Source organism: Daucus carota, chromosome 5 (genome assembly GCF_001625215.2).
Source record: "Daucus carota subsp. sativus chromosome 5, DH1 v3.0, whole genome shotgun sequence".
NCBI classification, from domain to species: Eukaryota; Viridiplantae; Streptophyta; class Magnoliopsida; order Apiales; family Apiaceae; genus Daucus; species Daucus carota.
Window position 1 is genome coordinate 30,467,360 of NC_030385.2, and position 10,102 is coordinate 30,477,461.

Sequence of the window (10,102 nt, forward strand, 5' to 3'; positions counted from 1 at the left end):
TTATTTATTTATCCAGGGGTAAAAAAACAACAGAAAATTAAATTTACCCGGGGATTATTCTTTAATGACGAGGAGGAATGTAAACCTAAATGATTACTGATAAGGTACCACGCTACAGTGACCGCCAACAGTACCCGCCCCCGCTACATGACTTGAAGACCCCTAAAGTCAGACCTCATCATTACTAAGTACAAGGCAAACAGGATATCAAGCGTGCACCAATCCCAAAAGGACAAGAAAAAGGACAGTAGTTGCACCAAAACAGCCACCCATGCTGGGGAGTGGCTATAGACCCATTCCCGCCACTGTAGCAACAGTGGCGGCCAAGGGCCTATATAAAGCACTCCCCAGCCAAAGTGGAAGGTAAGTGCAAATTTCTCCCCAAAAACTCTCTCAAAAGCATCTCTCGCCATATATTTAGAGTGAAAACTCTCTGATTTCCCTTACTTGTCAAGCACATCCAAATCACTGATTATCACGCCGGAGGCGCCTCACGGGATGTCACCCCCCGTGTAGCGTTGTTTTGCAGGTTAGGTCCTGCCTGAAGCTTCCCGGAACAGTGCATTGGAACCCTAGACGAGATTTGGAGTTATCATTTGGCGCGCCAGGAAGGGGCCTTCTCCCTAAGAGAAACCTAACCGTATCCCTAGAAGTCGGGCAGATTTATGCAAACTCGATCCGGACTTATAATAAGTCAGACCAGCAACATGGCAAACCCTCGCCCAAACATGCAAAATACCAACCTGCTAAACCCCGACCCTACCGACCCTAACGTTCAAGTAGTCGGCGACGACGTACTCCTGCAAAACTTATCCCCATCCGGGAACTCCATCCCCAACGCGGGACCAAACACCAACGCAGTACCTCCCCCGCTCACTCAAGGGGGGCCCATCGATCTGACAAAGTTCACACAGCAACAGATCGACATAATGCTAAAAGTAGCATCCGCCTTCCCACAACCTAGAGGGGAAGCGCGCGGAAACCATGAACCCCAAGATGAGGAGGAGCGAAGTGAAGCTCATAGCCAGCCTCACCCACAAAAATCCACAGCATCACACCTTGGACCGTCACAAAACACGAACCACAAAAACCACGGTGGTCAGCAACACCGCCCCTCAACCTGGAAGGAAAATAGGAGGATCCGGGATCTGAAAAAAGAGCTCGAGGCCAAGCAAGCAGAGTACGAAAAGGCCCGCGCCCGTCTCGAAGGCCGTCGTACCGAGACCCCTGAGGTCCGCAATGACACAGGGAGCGTCAACCCCTCCAACGCGGACATGCTCAACACGCTCATGGCCCTAAAAAAGCGCCTCGAAGATGGCACCGGTGGTGAAGTCGGAGAATCCCCTTTTACAAAGAGACTAGAAGACGAACCAAAGCAAAGGCACATCAAGCATCTCAACCTGAACCCCTTTGACGGGATGGGAGACCCCGAGGAGCACCTCAGCTACTTCAACCAACTGGCCCTGCACTACGAGTACCGCGACCTCACCAAATGCCGTTTCTTCGCCGCCACCCTGAGGGGGAGCGCGCAGCGGTGGTTCAGTCGCGTCCCGGCCAGGAGCATAGACACTTGGGCCGACTTCAAAAGGGCATTCCTGAACAAATTCAGGGCGAACCAACCTCAGGAGGTGCATACTTCCTACTTACAAACCATCGGGCAAAGAGAAGGGGAATCCCTACAGAGCTACATCAATCGCTTCAAGGAAGCGGTCAACAAGATCATCTGTGTAAACGAGATAGAGGCCCTCGTCCATTTGAAGAGAGGACTTGACCCGTACGAATGCGAAAAATACGTTGTCAAACTAATGGAGGTACAGCCTACAACATTAGCCAAGGCATATGACCTGGCATCCCAAGCCGTCACGGAAGCGGAATCTCTGGCCGTGTTGAAACGGGCACGAGCACCTCCCGCCAGCAATCAGAAACACTACCCACGTGAGCGACACGCCCCGTACCAAAAGCCCGTGGAGCAGATGCAAGTTCAAACTACGCATGGACCTCCCGCCAACAAAAACAACAACATATCCGTGAAAGATCGTCTAGGCCCCGCGGTGGGTCCCCGCCCCGAGAAGCGCCCTGAGCCTAATTGGACTAAGTTCAGCCTCACCCGGTCTGCCCTGTTAAGAGACATTAAAAACAAGCCATTTTACCAAGCACCGCCAGCCATGTGGACAAACCCGGAGGACCGGAACAAAGAGCGCCACTGCGAATATCACGAAACACATGGGCACTCTACGGATAGCTGCCTCGCACTCAAGCACTTCCTGGAACGACAAGCTAAAGCGGGAAACCTAAACCAGTACCTCCCTCGCGATTTGCCACCACCACCGCCACAGGACCACCGAGACGGTAGAAATGTGGTCAATCCCGTCTTCGGCGGCACCGTCACGCCCCCTGTCCCCAGCGGGCCTTCAGTATATGCAATCGCCCAGGGAGAGGTGCACAGCCCCATATATTTCACACATGCAGACTACGAGGGCATCAACCCGGATCACAACGAAGCCCTGGTCGTATCCCTGGACATAGCAGAAAATGAGGTAAAAAGAATATTGGTGGATAATGGCTCCTCTGCGGACATCTGCTTCCAGCACACCTGGGATCGACTGCGCCTGAACAACGCGGTTCCCGAACCCTGCCTTGAAGAGACACCTTTATACGGTTTCGGACACAACGCCGTGCCCATAGCGGGAGTAGCCCATCTGCCAGTCACCTTCGGGTCACCCCCCCACCAAATCACCAAGACAATCAAATTTTATATCATCAACGCGGTTTCCTCGTACAACATGATCCTAGGGAGACCAACCCTGAATGCGCTCAGAGCGATCCCATCGACCTCACACCTCAAAATGAAGTTTCCAACTCCCACGGGAATAGGCGAAATCAAGGGGGATTCTGAAACCTCGAAGCGATGCTATGGGATAGCCTTAGTCCTAGCGGCCACCGAGCCCGGAAACATCAAGCGGGAAAACGCCGACAAGCGAAAGCAGGAGAAGCGAAAGAAACACGCAGAGAACCTCCAAAGGAAGAACAAGCGGCACCGAGAGGTACAAGTCATAGAAACCCACGATCCCACGCACGAAGAGCCCCCGCGCATGGACGCCGAACTCAAAAAATGCTTGTTACGGGATGAGCAGCCCGTGGCAAAACCTGCCGTGGCAACAGAGCAAATTCAGCTCTCTCCCACCGACCCTACGCGGAAAATCAGCATTGGGGCCGGTTTGGAGTCAGTGTTTAAGAAGGAACTCACAGATTTGCTGCGTGAATACGCAGACGTCTTTGCATGGAGCCCAAAAGACATGCCCGGCCTCGATGAATCCGTGGCCATGCACAAACTGAGCGTCGACCCCAAGAAGGCACCAAAAAAGCAGAAGCGGCGCAACTTCGCGCCTGACTGCCAAAAAGCAATCGACGCGGAAATAGATAAACTGTTGGACGCAGATTTGATCTGTGAGGTCTCATACCCGGATTGGGTGGCAAACGTTGTGCTCGTCAAAAAAGCTAACGGGAAATGGCGCATGTGCGTCGATTACACAGACCTTAACGCAGCGTGCCCTAAGGACCCATACCCGTTACCAAGCATAGACCAACTCATTGACGCAACGGCCGGGCACCTCATGCTCAGTTTCATGGACGCTTTCTCAGGGTACAACCAGATTAAGATGGCACCGGAAGACTGCGAGAAAACTGCTTTCATCACTCATAGAGGAGTATACTGCTACAAGGTCATGCCTTTCGGTCTCATCAACGCGGGCGCCACCTACCAACGCATGATGAATAAGATCTTCGCACCGCAATTAGGACGCAACATGGAAGTCTATGTCGATGACATGATTGTCAAATCTATGCTCCAAGAGACGCACTTGACCGACCTGCGAGAATGCTTCGCAAACCTCAGAAAACACAACATGAAACTTAACCCCGACAAGTGCACTTTCGCCCTGGGAGCGGGAAAATTCTTGGGTTTCCTGGTGAGCCAACGCGGGATCGAGGCCAACCCGGAAAAAATCCAGGCCGTCATTGACATGCAGCCCCCAAAAACCATCAAGGACGTTCAACGCCTCACGGGGCGCCTCGCAGCATTGCGACGGTTCATATCCAAGCTTGCGGAACGATGCCTCCCTTTCTTCGACACCCTCAAAGGAGCACTCAAAACCAAAAAGCTCACATGGACAGAGGAATGCCAAAAGGCCTTCGAGGACCTCAAGACATACCTGGCGTCCGCGCCACTCTTGACGACCGCGTCCCCTAGCGAACCATTATCACTATATCTGGCAGTTTCTGACAAAACGGTGGGCGCAGTGCTTATCAAGGAAGCAGAAACGGTGCAAAGACCAGTTTACTATGTCAGCCAAACCCTAAAGGACGCAGAAACCCGCTACCCCAATACAGAGAAAACAGCCCTAGCCCTTGTCATGGCAAGCAGGAAGCTTCGTCACTATTTCCAAGGGCGAGAGATACGGGTCGTCACGAATCAACCCTTGCGCAAAATTCTCCACAAGCCTGAGCTGTCAGGACGACTTATTAACTGGGCGATCGAGCTCAGCCAATTCCACCTCACTTATATCCCGAGAACCGCGATCAAAGCACAGGCCCTGGCAGACTTCGTCGTGGAGTGTAGCTTTGCTAAACCCGACGAAGAAACACCGGACAACCAACAACCCCTCCCGGTCGCGGAAGGGTGGAAGCTTTACGTGGACGGCTCCGCCACCAACACCAGATGCGGAGCCGGAGCCATACTCATTAGCCCAGATGGCTTTTGTATAAAACAAGCCCTTCAGCTCAACTTCAAGGCCACCAACAACCAGGCGGAGTATGAGGCCCGGCTTTCAGGTTTAGACCTCGCCCTAACTTTGCAACTGCAAAATCTTACCATATACAGCGACTCCCAGCTGGTAGTTCGCCAAACAACGGGTGACTACGCGGTCAAGGATTCGACTCTAGCTCAATACCAACAACAAGTGCAAACCCGCTTGTCCACACTCAAAAGCTACCAGCTCCACCAAATAGACCGGGAAGACAACTCACTGGCTGACAGCCTATCCAAACTCCTAGAGGGAGAATACACGACCTCGGATGGTCCCGTCTACTTCCTATCTCTCCCACATCCCTCAACAGAGTCCAAGGAACAGCTCAGCATCACGCTTAACGAAGACAACTGGATGACCCCCCTCATCGCCTACCTCCGGAACGGAACCCTGCCAACCGAGCATAGCAAAGCCCGGCAGGTCAAGGCACACGCAGCCAAATTCTTCCTACAAGACGATGTTCTCTACCGTCGAAACTTCGACTCCCCCATTCTCAAATGCATCGATGACGATGAAGCAACATACTGCATGCGGGAAGTTCACGAGGGCATATGCGGGGATCACATGGCGGGCAAGGCCCTTACACATAAAATCTTGCGCCAAGGATACTATTGGCCAACCATGGCAAAGGACTGCAAAGCCTTTGTCAGAGCGTGCCACCAATGCCAGCTCTTCAGCAACGTTCCACGCGCAGCCCCCGCAATCCCGGTTTCAATACTCTCCCCTATCCCGTTCGCTGTGTGGGGAATCGACATTATGGGACCATTCCCCAAAGCCCGCGGGGAACTCCAATTTGTCATGGTGGCCATCGATTATATGACCAAATGGGCAGAAGCCAAAGCACTCAGGACCATCACCCAAGAAGACGCAATCCGGTTTGTCCGCAACCAGATAATCACCCGGTTCGGTATCCCCACGACTCTCATCTCTGACAACGGGACACAGTTCGTAGGAAAGAAATTCACCACCTTCCTCTCTGATCACGGGATCAAGCACAAAAAAGCATCAGTATGCCACCCGCAAAGCAACGGACAAGTCGAAGTCACAAATCGCATCATCCTTCGCGGGCTAGAAAAAAGCCTCACAGAATCCAAGAAAAAATGGCCAGAACACCTACCCCAAGTCCTATGGTCCTACCGCACCACGCAGAAAACAAGCACAGGGGAAACACCATTTAAACTAGCATTCGGGGCAGAAGCACTGGCACCAGTGGAAATAGGATCACCGTCCTTCCGCATGCAAAATTTCAACATCAACGACAGCATTGAGGGAATGCGGACTAACTTGGAGTTACTGGACGAGGTCCGAGCAGACGCAGTCCAGAAAATGGAGCTTTACAAAGAAAAGACAAGGGACTTCTTCGGAAAGCGGGTCCGAATGCGGGCATTCCAGGTGGGAGACTTAGTCAACAGAGCAACCGAGGCATCAGACCCGCGCCACACGGGCAAGCTAATGCCTAAGTGGGAAGGTCCATACAAAATAGCACAAATCATCCGTCCCGGCTCTTACAAGCTATCCCACTTGGATGGCACGGAGGTCAACAATACTTGGCATGCAGAAAAGCTCAAGAAATATTATCAGTAGCAGACATGGCCTAACGATTCATAGCATGTAACCGGGCATCCTTTTGGACTTATATATATATTATTAACGATGTTTTCCGTTAATTTGCATCCTGGTGATTCATCCAACAAGAAGCACATAAAAAGCACAGTATATAAAGCACATCTCAACAAAAGCACATAAAAGCACATTTACGCACAAGACAAAAGGACACCTTATAATATATAATCCATAGTTTACAAAGATCAGCTAATGACCGCCGCGGAAACAACGCTACCCGGGTCAAGCCACATCAACATGTACCAAGCATATTACAAACACACGCATACGGAAAACACAAACAACAATGGATCTAAAATGCCTCGTCCTCCTCGCTCGAGTCACTCGCGGAAAGCTCGTTGTGAATGAGCTGCAACTGCGCCCAAATCGCACCACGGCGTTTCACCTGGCGGGCACGAACACGCTCCATCTTCTTGTGATAAGATTCATGCAGGTCTTTGTTCTTCTGCATCAACTCCTCAAGGGCACCTCGAGCACGGGTGCTAAGCGGCTCGTCAATCCACACTTCATAGTAACAATCACCCGCAACACAAGCCTCCATACGCCGCCCAGCATTCCGGCCACCCCAGATAGTCTTCATCACCACAGGACGATCACAGTAACAGCGAGAGCCTACAAGGTTGGACATGGTTAACACAATTTTTACAGCGCACAAGGATGAAACAACAAAGGTGTGAAGGAGCATAATACCTCCGTTTCGGGGGCAGGCTATTTATACTACTCCCGCGCACGTGCCTGGCAGCCACCTGTCACAAAGCAAGCATATAACCTAGGGAGAAGGACGACCACCGCCATCCCTCCCCTAGACCAAATCCACACGCAACAACAAAAATATAGCAAGGCATGGCCGCGTATCCACAACCATGCCCTGACAACGGCAAGGCTCCAACCTGTAAACTCGAGCAAGCAACACAAAGCACAAGCACATACACGCAACTAAAAAGCAAAACAAAAGCATATTAAACGCACAGCCCAAATCCACACACAAGTCAACCGCCATTGTACGGCAAATTACAATCCCAAAAGAATAAGTTCAAATAGTCTAACCAGCCAAGTTCAAACGTAACTTAAAAAGCAACAGTTTAGAGACAAAGGAGTTAAATGGTGAGGGTCTCGGTCGAGTCATCAACAAGCTCTTCATCTCCCTCCGGGGTGGCAGCTTCGGTTCCGGGTTGCTTCTCTGCGTCAGCCATGACCGTGTCCGGGTTCTCCCTTTCCTCAGCTGCGGAGCGGTGTAAGTCTAAATGTAAAGACAACCCTATCTGTTACATAGGGATGATAACTCAACAATAGAACAGGACAAGTAAATAACACTATGCCTGCACCGGAATCGGAAGATACGAAGACAAAGGTTGAAGAAGCCATCTACAGTCTTGAAGGAATAAGTTCACTGGAAGAAGTTCATTAATATGTTCATGCCTCAGTGAAGAATAAAGATTGAAGTATTCAAGATTGTGGAAGCAATGAAGATGTTGTCCAAGTACTCGGAAGATTTCAGTGCAACCCCTGAAGCAAGATATTTCTATATATCTTGGTTGGTTATTTATAATCAACAAACTGAAGCATAAACTAACCCGGAACCGACTGATCAATGGTTGCTGACAAAGACGGTACAATGTTCAACTTCAGTGTTAGTCGCTTGTGAACCAGACCAGTGCACTAAGCGTCAGCACGTACGGAGCTTTGCAAAGTATTTATCGATCGAAGAATTGATCCAGTGATATCAAGTCATTTGTTCCAAAGCCAAGTCAAGCCAAATGCCAGCTATGCCAAAGCTTACTGCTCAAATGCCATATGTCAAAGCTTCCACAGAAAGCCATATCAGGAAGTGACATTTTATATATGTGTGCACTTATATATTTGTTTATGTACAAATATAATTATATATGTATATATGTATATTTAATTAAATATAATATATATAATATATATGTATATATGTTTTAAACATATGTATATGTATATTTATATGTATATATATTTAAATAAATATATATGTATATAGTATATGTATTTATATTTTACATAAATATTTATATATTTAAGTGTATATATATATATATATATATTATATTATGTGCATAAATATGTGTATATTTATATCTATAGATAATTATATATATATATCCCTATATATATTTATATTTATATTTACATATAATTTTATGTATATTATATATATTTAAATATATGAGAATATATTTAAATATATGTATATATATATATATTACTATATGTTTATATAAATATTATTTATATACATTTATATATATATCTTTATTTATACATATATTTATATAATATTATGAATATAATATAAATATATGGATGGAGCAAACTCAAGTCAATCTCAGTCAAAGGAGTGATAACAAGGAAAGCTCTTACTATGTGAGGAACAACATTTGACCGAAGTCAACAGCTCTTCCTCACTTAGAAAATTCTCTAAGTACATCACAGTGAAGACATAGCACTCTTGAGGCGCAACCTTTGACCAAAGTCAAAGTTCGTCCCCAAGAGATGAGAGATAACAGGGGAAGCATTACAATGGTGGAGCAAGTTCATATTTGCCTTAGAATTTCTCTAAGTCACCATATACCTCTTGCACACTCTATGGCGCAACATTTGACCAAGGCGCAAGGTTTGACCCGGGCGCAACATTTGACCCAGGCGCAACATTTGACCCGGGCGCAACATTTGACCGGTCAAATGTTGCTCCTCTACTAACAACTCTTGGCACTAACCCTTTGTGACTTAGAATAATTTCTAAGTCACAAACTCTACAAGGGATGCACTATATTGGAACAACATTTGACCTGGTCAAATGTTGCTCCTCTAATCAACAATCATGGCGCAACTTTTGTTACTGGAATTATTTCTAAGTACCAAACAGAGGGGCAACCAAGCGCAACATTGTTGAAGCGCAACATTTGACTTGGTCAAATGTTGCGCCCCAATCCAACATCTCCTGGCGCCAATTCAAGTACTTGGGAGTTAGATTTATTTTGTTAAATCGAATCCGTCCAGGACGAACTCAATCCGTCCAGGACGAACTCGTTAACCATGGTTAGTTTATGAAAGCCTATAAATATGTGATTGTGGTTCTCACAATTTACAACATCCTTCGGGATGGATGGCCAAGTGCTATGCACAAACTCTCTCAAATATACACACACCCTAGCCTAGTTTTGTACCATAAATATTTGTAGTGGATAGGGCTTGTAATATTTAGAGGAGTGGTCATTGTAGCCAACCTTCGGGTTTGGATTTGTAGCACCCTTCGAGGTATTTATCAATATACAGATATACCTTGGAAAATATTGTGTGTTGGTTTAATATTTTCATATCCTCAGAAACCGACCCAATAAATATCCGGAACACGAAACCCATTACAGGACTGCAATTTATTTATCCGCAAGATTCGAAAGAATTTTAAATTGTAGTGAGTATCGTATTCAACCCCCCCTTCTACGATACTTTGGACCTAACAATTGGCATCAGAGCGAGGCTGATTGATATACAAATCAGGATCCTTATCGTACGGAAAATCAAGAACCTAGCTTTTGATATTTGATTAGGGGAAATGTTCTTCCGGTTTGTGTTGCTGAATTTGTCCGTAGGCCTAAGCAAGGATTATCTGTCGGATATTGAACTTTGGACCGGGACTTATAAATTTA